Here is a 14841-nt window from a genome sequence, read left to right as displayed (position 1 = left end):
ATCAATGGTCGTAAGGTATTAGTGGAGAGAACTTATCGCTTACACACACATATACCATAATCACATTCAGTCATATGTTTATTATTATTATTGTTATTATTATTATTATTATTATTATTATTATTATTATTATTATTATTATTATTATATTAGTCTGGTCAAAGACTACCGTATGATACAAATTTATGAGTTTATGATTTCATGTCAGCTGCTTAGTTCCGACACGGCAGATAGGAGGCGCAAAGAGCCGCACTGACTACAGCACAACTTCACAACGTCGCTCCCTTTCTGCATGCGCAAGCGAGAACTGTCAATACCTTTCTAGTTTGTATAGACTGTAGATCCTGTCTAGGTGAGAGCGAAATAGGTCAACTTATGGCCTGAATTTGTGTTCGGTGAATGATGATGAATGCTATATTTTTATACAAGAAACAACTTACTCGAGCAGCCAGAAGTCCGACGGGTTCCCCTGGATGTACGTGAGAAAGCATGGATTTCACAGACATCAGATGTCGGAACTCAGATTTCCTACAACTGTGCCTTTCTTTCAAATAATCATCCATGAGACTGTCTAGCTTCTCTGTTATAGCACCGAAGTCACGGTCTCCTTGGAACTCTGCACTCACAGGATCAGCACATCTCAGCGCCTTGTAGTTATACCTGAGATTGAAATACAACAAGCTTCAATTCCATTTCAATCCTTACAGCAGACAAAAATCATATTTGCGTAGGCCATGTTTGGAAGCACGCATAATTGTATAATCTAATATTACCGTATATATTCGCGTAATAGACGCACTTTGTTCCATAATTTTTGGATTAAAAATCCAGGTGCGTATTATATGAAAGGAAAAATTCTGACTAACTACCTGACAGCCCACGTGATAATCACAGCAGATTTCGACATCAGACATTTAAGTAATATTGAAAATGATTGATTTCATAGGCCCAGAACAAAATTCAGGTGGCCCAAATTTTGTATCTGGGTCTGTATGACTTGGTGAGCACCGACATATCGAATGCTTATGAGCAATAATAATGTGAAGTGCGTAACGTATGAAATGAATAACAAATGTAGCACAGTATAACCAGCGAAGAGGGATTATAAAGAATGGACACTGAGCGAATTTTCCTGTGTTTTATTTCTCTGTGCGCCAGTGGCTAGTTCCACTTTCAAGCGCAAGAGGTCAGTGTAATTGAGCATATGCTAAGATAATAATTGAGTATAGAGTTGAGACACAGGATCCAAAAATCGCCTACCTCATTGCATAATCCAGTAACGCTTTGCTTCAAATAAATTCAAGTTAACAGCTTTTCCTTATTTCTCAGTGACAAACTAGTTGTAATAATAATATTTTATATTTCAGATATAATACATTATATTATAAAATAATATAATACATTATAAAATTAAGTATCGAATTCGTTTAATATTTGTATAATAATATAATATAGGTATATGGTTTTACTTCTCGTAAGAGTTTTGTTTTTCCATTTTCAGCGCTATCAAATCATTACATATGTTAATTGTTGTTGGGGTCAACGTCTCAACTCTCATTATAAAGGAACTCTAGAGTCTAGACATTGCAGTTAATGAAGGATTTATTATTCTATGGATCCAATTTATTTTATTTGAGTACATAATGTACCTAGATGTATTAATTATGTGTGTTATATTTCCGCTGTGTCGACTGCTAGCTGGTGTGATGTCAGCGCCAACTCTAGGGAGAAAGCAGAATCTGACGCTTAGCTGACTTGAAGGTCACTGAAATCGGTCCGGCTACATCAAAGGTACCAACGCGAAGTGTCCATTCTTTATAATCCCTATTCGCTGGTATAACCTAAAACTGAATACAAATAAAGCAGAAACTAGGTATAAAATGTAATGCGGATTTATTTTCCCTACATATTACTGTAAAAAATTGGGATGCGTACATTATGCAACAGGACCTATTACATGAGTAAATATGGTATTTGCAACTGCTAAATAGATAGAAAACAATGAGAACATTTTTAGAAACGTTCAAGCAAATAGCTACTCGTACTTTACGTGCAAATGCAGCAACATACACACTCTGCATGTCTAGCCTACTGATGGTCATTTCAAATTATCCTTCTTACTACCAGAAATAAGGGTGACGAAGTCACTTGACGATAACATTAATTGATTCGAAAACCATGCTAACTTGATATACTGCTAAAATTCTGGACAAACAATTAGAATAAGGAATAAGTTGAAGAAAATTTTCAATTCATACTGATTTATCTACCACCTACCGCTCCCACTTCAACAAAATCTGTTGGTAGGCAGCAAGTGGTCGAATGCCAATACATGGACAAGTCCATACACACTTCCCTATGCAGGCTGGTCCACTCCATACTACTGGCACTGGTCTGCATTTCCCTATTGCCACTGGATGTGCATTCATATTAAAGCACTCTACTCCACATCTCAAATTTGTAAAAATCACTTCCGAATACATAATAAACCTTACAGGACTGAAAGAAAGTTACATTTTAAATGGTTCACAATACTCACGTCTCAATTGTGTCAGTATCGCTCTCCCTCCAAAGCTTGCACATAGTTTCAGCAAATCTTGGTCTTCCTGTTTCCTTGTTCAACTTCCTTCCTTTGTATACTTTATGATCTTTCATATCAGCAGAAAACAATAAAAATGGACTAATTCTATGTTTTTGGAAAGGATTTCCATTCTTTTTCTTCCATTTACGAATCTGAAAAAAAGAAAGCGGCACAAAGTGAAGAAAAAAAATCATGAGAGAGTAAAAGAAAATCAGAGGAGTAATGACTGATGTCTATAAAATATTAGTTCATGTTACTTTTATAGGAATAATTAAAATCAATTTTCTCTACAAGAGAGTAGTGTTTCCATGATGGCCTTGTAACAACCTATACCCAGGCCACTGCAACATTGCACTTGGCAGTTTAGTGTTATGTTGGTAACGAGAGACGTGACCTTGCCACAGTGAGCACTCACTACACAACAGCTGACTTAAATTATGTGGAGTTTGCTATTTTGCTCCGTTAAATTAAATGGTAATTATTATGTAACTCATTCTTTATTATTGTTATCTTGGAGAGACCTGAAGTTTTTTTTTATGTCCACTGTATTAAATTATCTGCACAAATGGAGGGTTGCCCATATATACGGACAAATCCCATCTCCTGCTCATAAAATTGAAGAATCATGTGCACCATTCTGACGCCTGACTATGGATGGATTCTCACTACGTGGGTTACCATTTTTTGAACACCTTTTTTCTTTGCAACATTTCACACCAGTGCTACAAATTATTTATAACTAACAAACAAATCACGCACATGATACTAACACTATGTAACATAAGCAAATCGACAACACAGCAGTGCTCCATGTGGCAACATGAGCAGCTGATAGAAAATGCTACGTTCTGATTGGTTCAGAAGGCTACTGCATAGCATTCAATTTTTTCATGGGAAGGATTGCCAACCCAACTGTACCATGTGTGTTCGTTAGATTTGTTTACATCAATCTTGTATATGTTGACGAAGTATTTCAACAGTGGGAATGGGTTCTGAGTACACAATTTCTTTCAGACAGTTCCACAAACAAAATTCCAGAAACGTGTTCAATGAACTATATCCTAACAAATGGATAGGACGTGCAGGACCCACTCGATGGCCTGTGTGTTCCCCAGACTTAAACCCACTGAATTTTCATTTGAAAGAGTATGGCATTCTACACAACGACTGTATGCTTGCATTCAAGCCACAGGGAGTCATTTTGAGCATTTCTTGTAATGTTACGCCTATCATTGCTGCAACAGAACTGTACTGATAACTTGGAAATGCGGTACAAATGGACACTGTTCATATAGCATTTTTCACTGTTTTAGTGTGTCCTCCCCCCTGGTGACGTGGGTCCCACATATTAAGACTCACCCTATATATGTTAGTAGAAGAGAGTCTTGATTTTTGCCAAAGAATCACATGATAGAGTGGATGTCCAGTAATTTTTTTCCATCCCTTTTAATTGTGATAAAAACAGATGCCAACCCCAATACATATTGGACTGCTTACAATAAAAAAATACAGAATCTTCTCAAAATAAATAATGGACTAAAAATGTCGAAGTTTATGAATCTGATCCCATAGACTAAAGTGTAACATGAGCAACAACAGCAGTAGCAGCAACATTTCTTTCACACTCAAATGTCTCATAGCTACAAATAAGATTATAAATGTATTTAAGTTTGCCAATTTATTTAAGTATCGTGCCTCTTGCTTCTTCTGAGATATTTTGCAAAGTGCTATATTACAAATAAAATTATTGCTAAATCAGGATAAAACCGTTTCAAATAATCACAGATTTTAATGCTCTCAAAACTAACTTCAACATCTTAGAAAACATATTTTTTCCAGTTTATTTCTATTCACAATATTAACTCCTTAACGCTCTACAAAACCTCTGCATGAATGGAATCAAACCTAATATGTTGCTGATGAACTGACATACAGTAACTATAGTAAAACTAGCTGTATTTAGTTAAGAAATTCGAGATTCTCAGGTTAATATCTGGATACTGTGATAAAATAGATTTAGGATTTTTTAGGTGAATAAATGTTTTTTTGTTCGTGATTACTTGTCAATTAAGTTAAAAATTTTAGACATGATGTCTCCAGCAAAAATATCAAATTTTATCATCATCATCATCATCATCATCATCATCATCATCATCATCATCCTTCACGAATTAGGCCTTTGTAGACCTGTTTCAGCCCCATCTAGCAGTCTTCTAAAAGGTCTTCCTGGTCGACGATGTCCTCTAGGTTTATACTGCATCATAATTTTTGGGATTCTTGAATTTTCCATTCTTCTTACATGATCTAGCCAATTTAATTTGTATCTGCTGATTTTTTCTTCTACTGAGTCTACTTCCAATTGTTCTAAAATTTCTTCATTCCTTTTTCGGTCTAAAAGAGTATATCCAAATTTTGTATCGCATAAAAATACAAATTTTCAGGATAAAAATATGCAACAAAATATTTTCTGCAGTGATGTCTTAAGCATATCATTTTAATAGTGTTAAATTGGTAGTAGATGAAATGGACAAAAACTTCGTTCAAAATGTATTGAAGAAATAAATCTCCATATGTTTCTGCTAATTTGAGTGTCTTGTCCAACTCCATTAAAAACTAGAAGAAATAACAAACCTCCTGAAAGAAACTGTTAAAAAAGTACACGATACTGAAAGAAAAATATTTGCTTAGAGATTAAAAAATGGCAAGTTTAAAAACAAAACGGAAAAGTTTTAAAAAATAATCCAAACTTGTGTTTAGAAAAAATATTGAATTTGAAATTATGAGCAAAGTTGCCCAAGCTCTAGAATATCAACAAGTAGACAACGAGAACCTGAGAGTTAATGTCTGACATCCCTCTTCTGAAGTACGTTAGACTGACTTCATTTGATATAGAACAGTCGTTTTCCCAGTACCGACTGTGTTCTGTGACAATCAACAGAGATTTTTAATGGATAATTCGGAGATGTCATGTATTGTGAACTGGAACTCCAAAGACATTTCAGCAATAGACTGATGAGGCATGGTTAGTGAGTACACAGGCTTTTACTCGTATTTGACTAGGTTAGGATTTTTAGGTGTTAGGATATTGAACATTATTATGCGAAAGATGAAAATATTTTTAAGGTTTAGCAAATATTTTTTAATTTTTTAACACATAAAAAAATTAGTAATTCTCAATTTTTATCACCTAAAAATCCTAAACCCAATCATAACACTGACATCTGAAAGTAAGATTATTTATTTTCCAATGGCTAGAATTGACAATCAAGTCATTTTCCCTCTAGCTTCCCAGTACAAGCTAACAAGGTCCCCAGTCTGTTGTGCAGTTGGGTTTCAGGCTGGACAGGACAGGAGGTGTTGTTTGTCCATGATTTGGTCAGGGTTGTTGCACAACACATCTGTTGGAGTGGTATATGCCTACGGTGAGCCAGGCAGTCAGGTCTTGACATCAACCTAAATTTTGCTACAGCTTCCTTGCGGCCTTCATATTTTACTTCCATTGATAGTTCATCAATTTTTTCTCATGACTTCCCTCTGGCAGCTGTAATATTTTCTTGCATGTTTTCCATTTGAAATGCTTTCTTGATTTCTTCAATCTTCCTGCAGAGGTTTGATTTGGAGTGGATTATTGTTTGGATTTTAGTGCCTTTTTTGAAAAGTTGATCTGCCATTTCATTGTCAAATAGTCCAACATGTGAAGGTGTTATTATATATTGTTGTATATAATTAATTAGTTATATGATATAATTAAGTCTGTATATGAAAATCAAAATTACCTGTTTTTTTCGCTGTGCTATGTCAGCAGTAGTTTGTTCATCATCCAACATTTCTGACGAAAAATTCTTAATCACTTTATAATTGTCTGCAAGAAATGGGATTTGTTTCTTCTTCAGAAACTGGGCTTTCATGACGTCTTTCCCATCTTCACCATAAGCAAACTAAAAACAGAAACGTAATATCTATGTAAATTCTTGTATTCCATGTTGCACTTTCAATGCAATTGGAAAACAGACAAGAATAATGATAAAACAAAAAACTGGCTGAACATGGACATGCTTTTTTCAAATCTTCACATTATGTTTGAACTTCATAAACAGCAGTTATTATTTAGTACTTATGTATGACATGTTGACATAAAAACTGTACACACACGTACAATATACAGCACATAGGTGAGTTGAATGAAAAACTAAAAAAAATGTATGCAAAGATAAAAACTGCCATCCACACATATACAATATATGCAGGTGAATAATTAAGAGAAAAAAAAAATGTTGTTCTAAATTCAGGAACCATTTACTCAGAAACTACTTAAGATAAAGGGCTGAAATTTTGTATGCTAATTTAAACTATATACTTCTTCAAAATAAATGGACTGCTATTTTAAAATATTTAATTCAAGTAGTGAAAATGTGGAGAGACACATCATATTTTTATAGAACAAAATAAACTTATGGACATTTGTCACATTGTCCTTGTGTAATTGAAGAAGTACTGTTTTTATTTCCCTCATTTTTTCAAATAATATGCTTTTGACAAAGGGCGAAACTTTTGAAAAATGTGAGATTAAAAATTTTTGTAACAGATGTTCCTAACTGTTGACAATCGCAAATTTTCTTTTCCAACACACTTTTCTTTCTGCCATGTCTATATTAAAACAATGAAAGATAATTTGTTTCTGTGGGCAGCTCACAACTCACCAACATTTGTTTATCACACGGTGTATAGGACATTAGTCTGTGTTTGATAGAAACAGAAGAAAAAAATATCTTATATATTCATATTTATACGCGAAAATACTGTTAACAGCACTACCGAGTTAACAGTCATTGTGACTCAGTGAAACATACATCTGCATATATATATATATATATATATATATATATATATATATATATGTGGATCATGTTATGTTGAAATGTACAAAAGCTCTGTTATTAAAGCAAAATAAACAATTCCTAAATTCACTGGCGAATATGCCCCAAGAACTAATGGAAAAAAGTAATGGTTTGTCAAGCATGCAGCAAACATCTAAGTGCAATTTTTATGCGTAACTTAAGTTTTGTATACATTGCACAATCTTCAATAAAAGATGCCCCTTTCCTAGTAGGCAGGCAACACATTCAGACCAATTTGTTATGAAGAAGATTACAAGGAAGCAATGACTTCGAAAACTTTTGCATCAAAGCTAACCCCAAGTACATGAGCTCTGGAAAGACATGTGCAAGGACATGATTTCAAAAAATGCATTTCGGAATTTCTTTGAAAAATACTGCGAAAAAAAAAATTTCAGAGGAACCAACATTAAATACACACTTCATTCAAAAACAAGTTGTAAGTTATTTCATCAAGATAACCTCCCCCCCCCCCAAAAAAAAAATATATATATATATATATACATATATATGGTGGGAGTGAAATAACCCTGCAGATTTTTAGAGTGAATAGCTCATGTTGCATGTAACAAAAAACTGTAATACCAGATTGGTGGAGAGTTCACAGTTTTCTCAGAAAAAAATGTTTTTTCCTAAATGTTTAACACCCTCTTATTTGGTAACTATTGCGAATTGGATTGTAATTCTTGTCCATACTGATAGAAAATTTAATAAATAATCATTTATCCCTCTGTCCTATTTCAATAATGTGGGCGCTTTTCGTGTAAATTTAATTAAAAAACCACTGATCGATGCATCACAACATTGTAGCTAGAGAAGGGAGCGTAATATAGGTTTTCTATTCATTCAGCATACCCTATCGTCCCTTTCAATCTGCAAGGTTATTTCACTTCCACCTGTTCAAGACGGAAGTGACATGGTCCTAATTTTTTTTCCGTTGTGGACAGGTTTCCGTATTATTCAGGTGTGACATTAAAATGGAATATTTTGTCATTCATTTACATGAAAAACAAAATGGCATACCGCAACTGTAAGAAGTACAAAATATTCCATTTAACACTCATCACATTAAATCAGCTTTGTGTCACTTATTCCGTTGGTGAATCATCTTGATTAAAATCTCATTTTCTGTATAAATATTATCGTAACTCCCTCATTAGTCATTAAACATTACTAAAGTTTACTAATCTCATTCTATTTAATATCTAATACTGTGTGCAGAAATACTGTACTGCATATCACTGCACATTATTAATTAATTGGACTAGGAGCCATCTATTAGAAGCCTTGAATTCTGGTTTATTTAATTTCTTTCCCAGTTCAATAGCTTGCTTTGCAGAATAGATCCAGAAATTGGCTTGTTCTTTGAAAGGTCATGAAGAACCCACTCCCACAACAGTTCATTTATTTCCACATAAACAGTTGCTTTCTGGTTCCTTTTGTGTCACCAATATTGGCCGCACGCCACTCACTCATTATGATCTTTATTTTTTAAAGTGTCACACCTGAGTTTTCCACAACTGTACTTCAATATTATTTCACGTAGACTTTGTTTCTAATTTTCCTTTATCTCGATAACTTTTACTTCATCACTTAATGTTAATGCCACTTTTATGCAACTTTTTTTTTTACTTGGAAATCACTACACTTGCGCTCTGTTTAGCTACGACAGTATACGGGTGTGAAGCATTGAAAATCTTTGAAGGGACTCGTCTGCCTAGTCAACAGAGTAATAAAATTTATCACTGACAGGCCAACACACCCTCATATTATACCCTCTAGAATTTTACAAAGAAAACTTGTTTTTATCTTAGTGACCTACATATTTCGTATAATCCTTGAAATTACTCGCTGTTTCAAAATATAGTTACAAAATATAGTGTGTCCAAAATATTGTTTCCATTCTGAACAGTAGCAGATAGTTTCCGTTTCCGCGTTGGACAGTTTCCGTTTTATTCAGGAAAAATTACACATAATACATACAAATTTCGCCGGGACCAATAAATTGTTCCGAAATAGACAGGGTTCCGGATTATTCAGGTTCCGATTTGAACATGTTTCACTGTATATACATTCAATACACTTAACATGACAATACATGCATATTTAAATCTTAACTCTAGAGACCACACTCTTCCAATAAGTACCATAATGGCAAAAATCTAATAGAAAATACTCAACATTAAAACTAAACCATGGCTCCAGAGCAATAGTTACAGTCGATAGCATTAAGGTAAGAAGTAAAAAATGCGTTCATTTCTTCAAGAGCCAATTTAACTGTGTTGGGTTGGGCCTAAAAAATTGTCTGGCAGCGATAAAAAGAAGGAAGCCGTGGAGGCTACTGAATTGTTACATCAGCTAGAAAAATTTGACACCTTATTTTATTTGGTATTTTTAAATGATATTTTTGCTCTTGCAAATTCATTATTGGAAGCACCTCAGTCTCCAAAAATGGATATTAGTAAATGTTCGTCCTTCATTAAGGCAATGATATAAAACTTTTCAAAGCTCTGAAACGAAGAAAAATTCGACAATCATGTCAAGCAATACACTTTGTAATCTAGCAATTCTATCCATTGAGAGGGAGAAAAGTTGAGATTTGTTGAAGGATCCATCATCAGCGATCAACAGATTCGTTCCTAGGAAATCTCGACAGCTCCAGTTCACCTTATGAAGCGTTTGTATAGGTATGCCTTGCATGATTGTTTATCATAATTTTGCATGTATTAAATGAGACTTCCGAGAATGAGTTTCAAGAGAGTTGACGGCAGCGGCATTGTCAGGGGATGGGTCAGGCACTTTCTAAACCCTGCATATCTGACCCACCCAAAATAATTAGTCTGGCTACACCACTGCTCGTGACCAGAATATTGTACGAAATGCAAATATAAAAATTGAAAATTTATCCTCTGAAGAGGTGGAAAAATTCAAATATCTTGGAGTAAAAGTAACAAATATAAATGACACTCGGGAGGAAATTAAATGCAGAATAAATATGGGAAATGCCTGTTATTATTCAGTTGAGAACAACCAGTCTGCTCTCAAAAAAACTGACAGAATTTATAAAACAATTATATTACCGATTATTCTGTATGGTTGTGAAACTTGGACTCTCACTTTGAGATATGAACAGAGATTAAGGGTGCTTGAGAATAAGGTGCTTAGGAAAATATTTGGGACAAAGAAGGATGAAGTTACAGGAGAATGGAAAGTGTTACACAACACAGAACTAGACACATTGTATTTTTCACCTGACATAATTAGGAACATTAAATCCAGACGTTTGAGATGGGTAGGGCATGTAGCACGTATGGGTGAATCCAGAAATGTACATAGTGTGTTAGTTGGGAGGCTGGAGGGAAAAAGACCTTTGGGAAGGCCGAGACACAGATGGGAGGATATATTAAAATTGATTTGAGAGAGGTGGGATATGATTATAGAGACTGGATTAATCTTGCTCAGGATAGGGCAACAATGAACCTCTGGGTTCCTTAAATGCCGTAAGTAAAATAAAAATTATAAATTATGATTTATTTAACGACACTCGCAACTGCCGAGGTTATATCAGCATCACTGGTGTGCCAGAATTTTGTCCCACAGGAGTTCTTTTACATGCCAGTAAATCTAGGGACATGAGCCTGTCGCATTTAAGCACACTTAATGCCATCGACCTGGCCGGGATAGCACCCGCAACCTCAGGCACAGAAGCCTGCGCTATATGAACTGTGCTACTCAGGGCGACACTGTAAGTAAGTAAACCTGCTACAAAATGTCATCCTTACTGCTATCCATGTTCTTAGGAACATAGCACTTTTTGAAGCGCTTCACAGCCAATACTGATCCATGCTGTAAATATGTATTGGATCAGTACTGTGCACTTCGTTTTTTCCAATTTGGTATTGGCTATGGGTGTCAGAGCATGGTCCATTTAAGCAATAGTCTTCAACCTTCCTAAACACCCTGGTGTTCTATTTCAAGCACAAAATGGTTGCATGACTGAGGAATTTATGGTTGACTGCTTTAGGTTTGTTGTAAATAAAGCCTTTAAGGACAACATGCGCAGAGTATATGGTCAGTTAGTATAGTCTGCACGTCCTATAAAGTAGACTTCTTTTATCACTCAAAAATGCTAGGCTGCGATTATAATATTATAAGAATGGTTTTCACACAGCTGTTTCTATGCAAAAACATCGTAATAGATTTGGACCCATATTGTAATCATCATTACCGATATCATTTTACATTTGAAGAAATGATTGGTGAGTGCTTCTCATTACCATACCTGCACTACAGTGCCATCACTGTCTCTAACTGTCATGTCGTAATGAACTACTAAACCTTCCAAATGTTTAACTAAGCATCTTTGGAGATATCCACTCCTACTGGTTTTTACAGCTGTATCAATTAAACCCTGAAAATAAGAAATGATTGTGGTTAAATACATACATGAAAACAAGTATCAGTATTCTCATGAATACTGTGAAATATTGTGTTTAAATACATACATGAAAAGAAGTATCAGTATTCTCATGAATACTGTGAAATATTGTGGTTAAATACATACATGAAAAGAAGTATCAGTATTCTCATGAATACTGTGAAATATTGTGTTTAAATACATACATGAAAAGAAGTATCAGTATTCTCATGAATACTGTGAAATATTGTGTTTAAATACATACATGAAAAGAAGTATCAGTATTCTCATGAATACTGTGAAATATTGTGGTTAAATACATACATGAAAACAAGTATCAGTATTCTCATGAATACTGTGAAATATTGTGTTTAAATACATACATGAAAACAATTATCAGTATTCTCATGAATACTGTGAAATATTGTGTTTAAATACATACATGAAAACAAGTATCAGTATTCTCATGAATACTGTGAAATATTGTGGTTAAATACATACATGAAAACAAGTATCAGTACTCTTTGTCCCTTGTGGCAGCTCACGAATAGTGAGATTTCTAAATTCTGTAACGATTCTTTCAAACTGCTCTAATTTCTGTTGTAGCCATGACAGATCCGTGATTCTTTTTTTTAAACTGCTGAATTTAAGTTAGTGCATGGCCTGTCGTAAAATGTAAGGAATGACGTTTGAGCATACCTGGGGCCTCTTTAAATCTGCAGTGTTGCACTAAAATACTTATTTCTCGAAAACCATGTATCAGTTTTACATAAAATAAACACATTCTTAACCTAAAAACCTAAAGAATTAAAGTACAAAATGAAGTCAAATTTAAAAGTGACAAAATTGATCATTTCTGGTCACTGTAAGTGTCCAGTAATACCTGAACTGTTGAAAAAGGCGTAAAATGAATAAGAAAAAAATGTGTCACGTTTATAATACCAATTTTTTTATTCATACCTCTCTTCCAGCCATACAATGGAAAAAAAATTCCTGTGGCTTGATACCAGTCATGAACCTTCCATCCACAAAGCCTCCGGCTCTTGGCGATGTGTCGTAGCGAGGAAAGCTTGGGAGTGCCTTGCCTGACACCATGTGTGGAGGTCTCTTCCCTTCCAGTTCAATCTGACCCAGCAGGCAGGAGATCTGCATAGCATTCACAGCTGAACCTTTGGCACCAGTCTGAATCATAAGCTGCAAGTTATTGCGGGGAAATCTCTTCAAAAGCCCACTTGGAATGCACGCCCTATAGCCAGAACAGATTAAATGATGTTAGCACATTTTAAAGTTTTTTTAACCTGTATTTAATTTCAAATTGTAATTTCATTAACATAGAATAGTTATATGCTGTCGACTGATGCTAATGTGTTGGTTATGAACAAAACAAATGATGTCAACTCGTACAGTTCGGACTGCTGTGTGTAGTCGCTTAAATTTCAGTTCATGAGGATATTTATCACGAATAATTTTTTCATATTGATTTATATTAAAATATTGAAAATATGCCACCTACTTTTTTATGTTTTAATTTCACATCCACGAGTTCTGACACAGGCTTTCCCACAGTTACAATTTCGCTTTTTCATTGAAAGAACGGCAATCAAATGACTTTTTCAGAATTTCTTATATTGTGCACTAATTTTAAGTCATTATATGACACTCACCCTTCAATTTACACTTTTGCATCAATAATGAAACACTATTCACTTCAATTTTTACATACCAATACTCTTGGAATTAGAAATCACCGCCAAAGCACATCTGCTTAGCGCCTACTGGACCGGCATAACAAACCAAATGGTTGCATACAGAGAGCAAGCAAGCCAACGAGGCAAGATAGAAGACAAGAGAAAACTCGTTGCGGCACACATGATCATGGCTGTACAGTAGAGCTCGTTGCATTGCCTACAAGACAGCGCAAAGTTAGACTAGATTTGAAAGAAAAAGTAATTTGTGTAAAAAAATGGATATTTATTAGCTTCTGAAACTAGTAATATCTTTAAATACAATTTATTGTTAATATTAAAAAAGCCAGGTTAGGTGCAGCATACATAGCCTACCCTGAATGGACGCCATTGCTGTATATGATGATTTTTCTGCCGTTTCTTATTCTGTACTATGTTAAAGTATCTTGTATCAGGCAAGACATGAAGACATTTTAGACAAATTAACGTTGCATTACACAATTTGTATGTAATTAACATATCAACTATAATGGTCAATCACAGAATACGTATATGTCAGCAAAATTTCAAAACAAATTTTAAAATACAAGCCCAATGGAAGAAGTTATAAAAATGGAATAAAGCTATACACATTACAGGCATCTATATGACAGATACTGTAAAATACCTCGTAACCGGCACCCAAATATCCAGCAATACCAAAATAATGGCACTTTTGGCAGGACAAAAAAAGTTCAAATCTGCCACATAACTACAGTCTGAACTGTCAGTTTTGCCACATTAGGAAGTTCGCACAAACTTTCGTTTTTAGTGAATATTCGAACCTAAAATTTGTTTATTATATGTGTTGTGTGATGTGTTTTAATAAAGAACATCTACACAGTTTTTATGTTTATTTAATTATGTTTGGGCTGTCAGTGTTGCCACATTAGGAAGTTCACACGAACTTTTGTTTTCAGTAAATATTCGAACCTGAAATTAGTATATTATTTGTGTTGTGTGATGTGTTATAAAGAAAATCCACACAGCTTTTATGTTTATTAATTATGTTCAGGCCATCAGTGTTGCCACATTAGGAAGTTCGCACGAACTTTCATATTCAAACCTAAAATTAGTGCATTATTTGTGTTGTGTCATGTGTTTTAATAAGGAAATTCCATACAGTTTCTATGTTTATTCAGTTATGAGCAAGTGACAGAGAAATAAGCTTCACATGGCTCCAGTTTCAACATCTGGCACAATGAAATACGTACATATTGGTAT

The 14841-nt window shown here is 34.5% G+C and overlaps 1 pseudogene; it reads right to left on the bottom strand.

Moving 5' to 3' along the window:
* Nucleotides 1-14841, bottom strand: part of LOC138715567 (DNA-directed RNA polymerase I subunit RPA1-like) — a 149421-nt pseudogene that overhangs the window by 41985 nt on the left and 92595 nt on the right.

The sequence above is a fragment of the Periplaneta americana genome, chromosome 15 (genome assembly GCF_040183065.1).
Source record: "Periplaneta americana isolate PAMFEO1 chromosome 15, P.americana_PAMFEO1_priV1, whole genome shotgun sequence".
NCBI lineage: Eukaryota > Metazoa > Arthropoda > Insecta > Blattodea > Blattidae > Periplaneta > Periplaneta americana.
The sequence above is the reverse complement of the archived record's forward strand: the minus strand, read 5'-3'. Positions and strand labels throughout refer to the sequence as shown.